We start from the raw sequence: 5,947 nt of genomic DNA on the forward strand, positions 1-5,947 counted from the left end.
AACCTATCAACTTTAATCACTGTCCACATCCAAAGGATCAGCACAGTTATAATACTCATAAAATAGTCCACAGATTTCATTTTTCACGCATGTCTGATGACACCAACGCTTGCAGTTTGTGCACTGAATCCATAGTGCTCCAGGCTGACTGTTTGAAAAAGGCTTGAGACACCTTAGGCAAAGTGAATCTTCATCTTCCTGATCATCATCATCATCTTCATCATCACCATCTTCCATTGGCTTCTTCTTGCGTTTTAGGCCTACTGCAGTTGATTTAGTTAATTTCATTCTACCGTTGCTCCTACTTTCTTTTTGACAAAGTACTTTCTTAACACATGATTTAAGATTTCTTTCCAATGCTTTCGCCTTCTTTTCTTTTGCACCTTTTTATTCTTCCTCGAGGCCTTTTTTTTTACTGTAGTGTGTGTCACCATGGCAGAAACTCTTTTCCTTTTCCCTGCTCCAATACTTTTTCTGGGTCTGTTTTTTCAAAAGGTCTGACCTCCTCTAGAGTTGGAAACGGTCTTAAGTTTATCTCAGATCTAGTTGATGGACTGTTTTCAGTGTGTGGGTCTGGCCTCTACGAAGTGTAGGAAGGCATAGAATCACTATCAGTAAAAATATTTTTGTTGAAGGGATTGATCCCAGTTACCTTGAATCCACTGGTTACGTCATTGGGAGTTGCAGCATTTGGAAGTGCTATTTGCACTATAGAAGGGATGTCGTAAATAGTCATACGCCGTTAATTATTTGTAGCCCATGCATCACATGCTGAGTTCACGAACTTTTTAAAAGGCACATAAGCACTTCTGTCTAAAGGCTGCAGCTTGTGGCTACAATGCGCCGGAAAAGATAGAAAGGCGATTCCATTGTCTTTACAATAATCAGAAATTCAGAGTCGAGGTGTGAACTGTGGTTATCAATCAAAACCAAGCAAGGGCGTTCTTTTGAGTAAGAACAAAATGTTTCATATATTTTGCAAAGTTTGTCTCCTTCATCCATCCGGAAGCACGAGCTGCCCCGTCACACCCGTCGGGCTGTCAAGGATAGAATGAGGCTTGAAGTTGACCTTCGGGAAGATGGAAATGGAGGCACACTGTTACTCAACACAACTACTGCAAAAGGGATCGTAACAAGTGACCCTCTCTCAGCCGATGTCATTCGCCCTATTTGGCGAAAACCTCTCTGAGCAACTACACGATCAGGACCCTGGATGGTAGTTACTCCAGTTTCGTCAATGTTCCAGATGTCTGCAGGGGTCACTTTTAATCTTTTTAAAACTATGTCGAGATTATTAAAAAAACAGTTCTACATTATGCTTGTTGAAACTGGTGCACTGGGCTAAACTAGTTGCTTGAGGAGTCCGAATGGAGAGTTGAGGGTGCCTCTTCAAGAATCCTATGAACCAATCACTTCCCGCAATTTCGATTTCGGTCCATGTTTGGGGTATTTTATTGTTGCATGCAATAGCATATCTACACGCAAACCACCTGACTTCTTTCGGGGAAAGGCCATAATATATGTCACTTGCCTTCATGAGGTATTGTTGAAACATATCTTCTTGTTCGGAATTAAATATCTGAAAATAAACAACTCTAGTTAAGTTACCCACAGAGGCACTGTTTTTCTTTTCATGTGCGTGTGTAAGTGTGAGTGTGTGTGTGTTTGTGCGTGTGTGTGTGAGAGAGAGAGAGAGAGAGAAATCAGTAGGCCTACAGTGGACAAGACGACGTAGAGATAGACGCAATAACAATGGCAGGGATAGAGAAAAAACATAAGAAATTGAAAAATAGCTTTGCAAATAAAAATAATTTTAGTTAACAACATTTCATACCTGAAATGTTTTATCACAGCCAAATTTATCCCAAGGCTTCTTTTTGTCATAGTATTTGGAGGACCTCCAGGCTGAGGGTTTTGGTCCATTGGCATGGGTTGAGGTTCACTTTCAGTTTCCTGAAGTTCAATTGACTGTGTAGGCTGACATTCTTTGTACTTAGCACAGTACCTCCTGAAAGTTTTTCTTAGAATCCCAAATACCTCGCTAGTAGCCCTCACAGATCTTCCCTTTTCTTTTACTTCTAAAACTGCTTTTAGCATTGTATCTTCAGAAATCAGTCCTCTTTCACTTTTTCTTTTATAATTTCACACCATTTTTATGTTCCTATAGATAAAACAAATCGTTTAAACTAAACTCTGAAAACAAAGAAATGAACCAGATTCTGACTACTCAGATCGCTATTTATGATTATAACAGGTTGGTGTTTTCTTTTTAAAACGCTTTTTATCTCGTGAATATGACGATCTTTTGACCTCTGAAACGTATCAAAATATGTTTAACTTCGAAAATTATGTTAATAATTTCATAAACTCGACGAATTATAAATATTATTATCATTAAAAATAACAAATCTTTCATCGAGTTTAAAAAAATATATAGGACGGGGTAGGTTGGCCCGGGTGGCCATCGAGCCCTGTCGTCTCTGGGCCAAACTGCCCCATCGCCATGTTTATAATAAATTCTACTCGTCACAAAACCTACTGAAGCAATTTAGATTGTATGCCATATAGAAATAATCCTTAAATTACGACGTTTAATTATACTACTCATCTCTTGCACCAAAAGTAAGCAAACTTTACATAACACACATTCAACCGACGAGTAGAATTTTGCTCACACACGCACAAAAACAGTTAATCAACACAACTTGTGCAAAACTGCTCCGTCGGCCATATTGTTCCTGCAGGGGGAGCGGGACAGTGCTACCAACCTGCTGATTGATTCCCTGCGCGATCTATCGTCTATTGTATGAACTAACTCGACTGCGCCATCCCGCTCCTACGGACAACGTGCCCCGGTCTCCCCTGCGATTCATTTCCTAGTGCAGGGGTTTACCTTTGGGCTTGGGCCGGCTCGAGATATAAGGGAGTGCCGACCGCAAGTGGGGCAGAGAGGACACAACGCTGTGAGAACGGAACGTGGCGGTGCGCAAGTCGGCGATTAGCGGCGGACAGAAGCGAAGATGCTGTGCCTGATGCCCAGCGGCGGTTGTCACGTGGTTATACTGGAGTCGGCGGGAGTTGGCGGGCGCTGTGCATTCTCCGTGAGCTGTGGATGTGCCCGCTTCCTTGGAGGGATACGCTGTTGTGGTCTTGCGAAGTGATGATCTAGCATCTTCGCAAAATCGCCCCAGCATCAAGACACCCAGTTAAGTACGCTAATTACTAAGAGCGCTTAGTTAACTGTGATTGTGATCGCTTTTGGTATCACATTTTGTAAGTTAAATATATATTTCTTCTGCATGATCTAGAATCATCTCGGTTCGGATCCATGGAACGGAAAGTTCATATAATCTAATCACAAAATTGCACTTATTATTATTCTAACAGGATCTTATTTCTTTTTCTCGTGCCTTCCTTCCTCATCGGCGCAGGGTCGGCATTGTTACTAACGGTTTTGTCACGGTTAGTTTAAGGGGTGCCCAGATGCCCTTCCTGTCGCAACCCCATTACCCCCCGTGACGGGATGTGTGTACCCCAACTGTCTGCGTATAGTATCAATCTAGTGAAAGTGAGCTAAAATTTCCTGAATGTTTGCAGGTCTTGTAACCAAGCCTGGACTTTGATACCAGCCCGGCATTCATGTAGTGGGATGTGGGAAACCGCCTAAAAATCGCTTCCCGGCTACCTGGCACACCGACCCTCTCCCTTAGTATGCCTAGCGGACCTTCCGTCCCCGACGCGGCGCTTTACCACGCACGGCTATCTGGGCGGGTTTTGGACTTAAATGTCCTGACGACAGCGAGGTCAATTGTTAGCCGACCCCAGAAAAAGAGAACAGTTGTGAAACTTCCAGACAAATTAAAACTACATACCAGATCCCTGTCATCTGTGGGAAATTTTTTGTGAGCTCATTCTCTGTAATACCAAAGGGAAGAAATAGTTTCTAAAAAGGATCGACAGCCTCGCTTTCGGTCACAAGACAAGGCTAAAATGCCGAAAGTCGATCAGTGCTTATAGGCACTGGACTCAGATAAATGCGAAGCTTCGATCGGCATCACACCACCAAGTGTTGATAAGAGTTTCTTAGCATTAGTAATCAATGAATTACTGCCGTCGGCTGCATAAAAGGTGAAGATATGTGAGTAATGTGCCTGACATATGTGTAATAATTTCGCTCCAGATTTAAAACAGCGTGACAATTATTGAACAATGTAAAAAAAAATAGTTACAAAGCACGGCGTGCTCACACGTTATTCAACACGTCAGCATCACTAGAGATATTCGGATTTAGGTTAGACGTGTTCGATATCCTGCCCTCCTTGGGGATGATGTGCCAAAGACGATTGGGGAAATTCTGCATGATCCGCCGAAGTGCCCAAACATCGGTGCTGTCGATGACCTCCTGAATAGCTGTTTTCAGCTCAACAGTGGTCTTGCGATTATTGCTGTACACCTTGTATTTAATATAGCCCCCAAAAAAGGAGTCGCGTATGTTCAGAACGCGAGAATATGGCTGCCAATGGATGTCCATGCCAGTGGCCTCTGGGTACCCAACAGACAGAATGCAGTCCCTCTATCGAACACTCTCCTGCTTCGATGATGTCGAGCTCAGTCTTGCATGAACTACATCTTGTCGAGATCAGGGTCTCTGTAGATAATGGGGATGAAATCATCTTCCAAAATCTTCACGTACCATACGGTATGCACCGTGCCATCAAGGGATATCGCACCTATTATTCTACGACTGGACATTGCACACCAGACAGTCACCCTGTGAGGGTTAACAGACTTCTGGATCGGGAAATGCGGATTCTCAGTCCCCCTAATACGGCAATTTTGCTTTTTGACTCAACGCATACAAATGAAAGTGGGCTTCGTCGCCAAACTAATCCGTGCACGCGCATACTAAGTGCCATGGCCTGCGGCCAACCGTGCACTTTGAGCGTCCTAACGCAAACCGTTCAGAAGATATGACTAACTCATACAGTTCAATAATTGTCACGCTGTATATCCTAGACGTCAATGTAAATGACCACATTAGTTTTAATAACTGTCGATAGCGCTCTGAAGATTGTTTCCACAATGGCCAAGACTTCACATTTTTATTGTCAATCTTTGGGAAACGGTGAATCCAACCTTTTTCACTTGAAATACGTTTTAGGTAAACCGATAAGGCGAACAGAATAGTGACTCTTACTTCGCCTGGAAGTTGCTGAAAAATGCAGAAAACGAAATTCAGAATATCAAATGGAACCACACGAATTATCGAGCACCGCTGAAAAAACTCCTGAAACAGAAAATTTTTGAGCAAATAACTTTCTTTTGTATTCTGCTCCGTTTCAGTGACTCAAAAAAATCTACCTGCTACGACGCCACGCTACGCCACGCCATTCAATCGAAGCGGACGGGAGCTGTTGATGCAAGACAGCGCAATTAGCATTTGCTCACTGCGACGGCCACAACTTGCGCCTAACAAGAACCTTTTAAAAGACTTTGGTGCTCCTCACTTTGTAAACTTATTCGTTAATGTTATTATAAGTGACGATACCCGAAGGAGAATTGATATAAAATGCAGACTTGCTACAGCAAGAAAATAATTTACGAAAAAGAGGAATTTGTTAAGATCTAATATTAACTCAGGTGTTAGCAAATCTTTTCTCGAGGCATTTCTCTGGAGTGTTGCCTTGCATGGAAGTGAAATGTGTCCATAAACACTTCAAACAAGAGCAGAATTGGAAACATGCACGGAAAAACGGGCTAACCCTTAAACATAAAAGCTTAGAGATAAATAAAATTTTGCCATCTGTTGCTGGGAACGGGAACCTATCAAAACTATTATGGGGCTTAGCTCAGTTTCGATATTTCCCGTAGCCAGCAACAGATGGCAATAACTAGAAGCTTTTGCATTTGAGGATTATCTCGTTTTTCCGCACATTTTTTCAATTGA

This window comes from Schistocerca gregaria, chromosome 3, assembly GCF_023897955.1.
Source record: "Schistocerca gregaria isolate iqSchGreg1 chromosome 3, iqSchGreg1.2, whole genome shotgun sequence".
Lineage (NCBI taxonomy): Eukaryota > Metazoa > Arthropoda > Insecta > Orthoptera > Acrididae > Schistocerca > Schistocerca gregaria.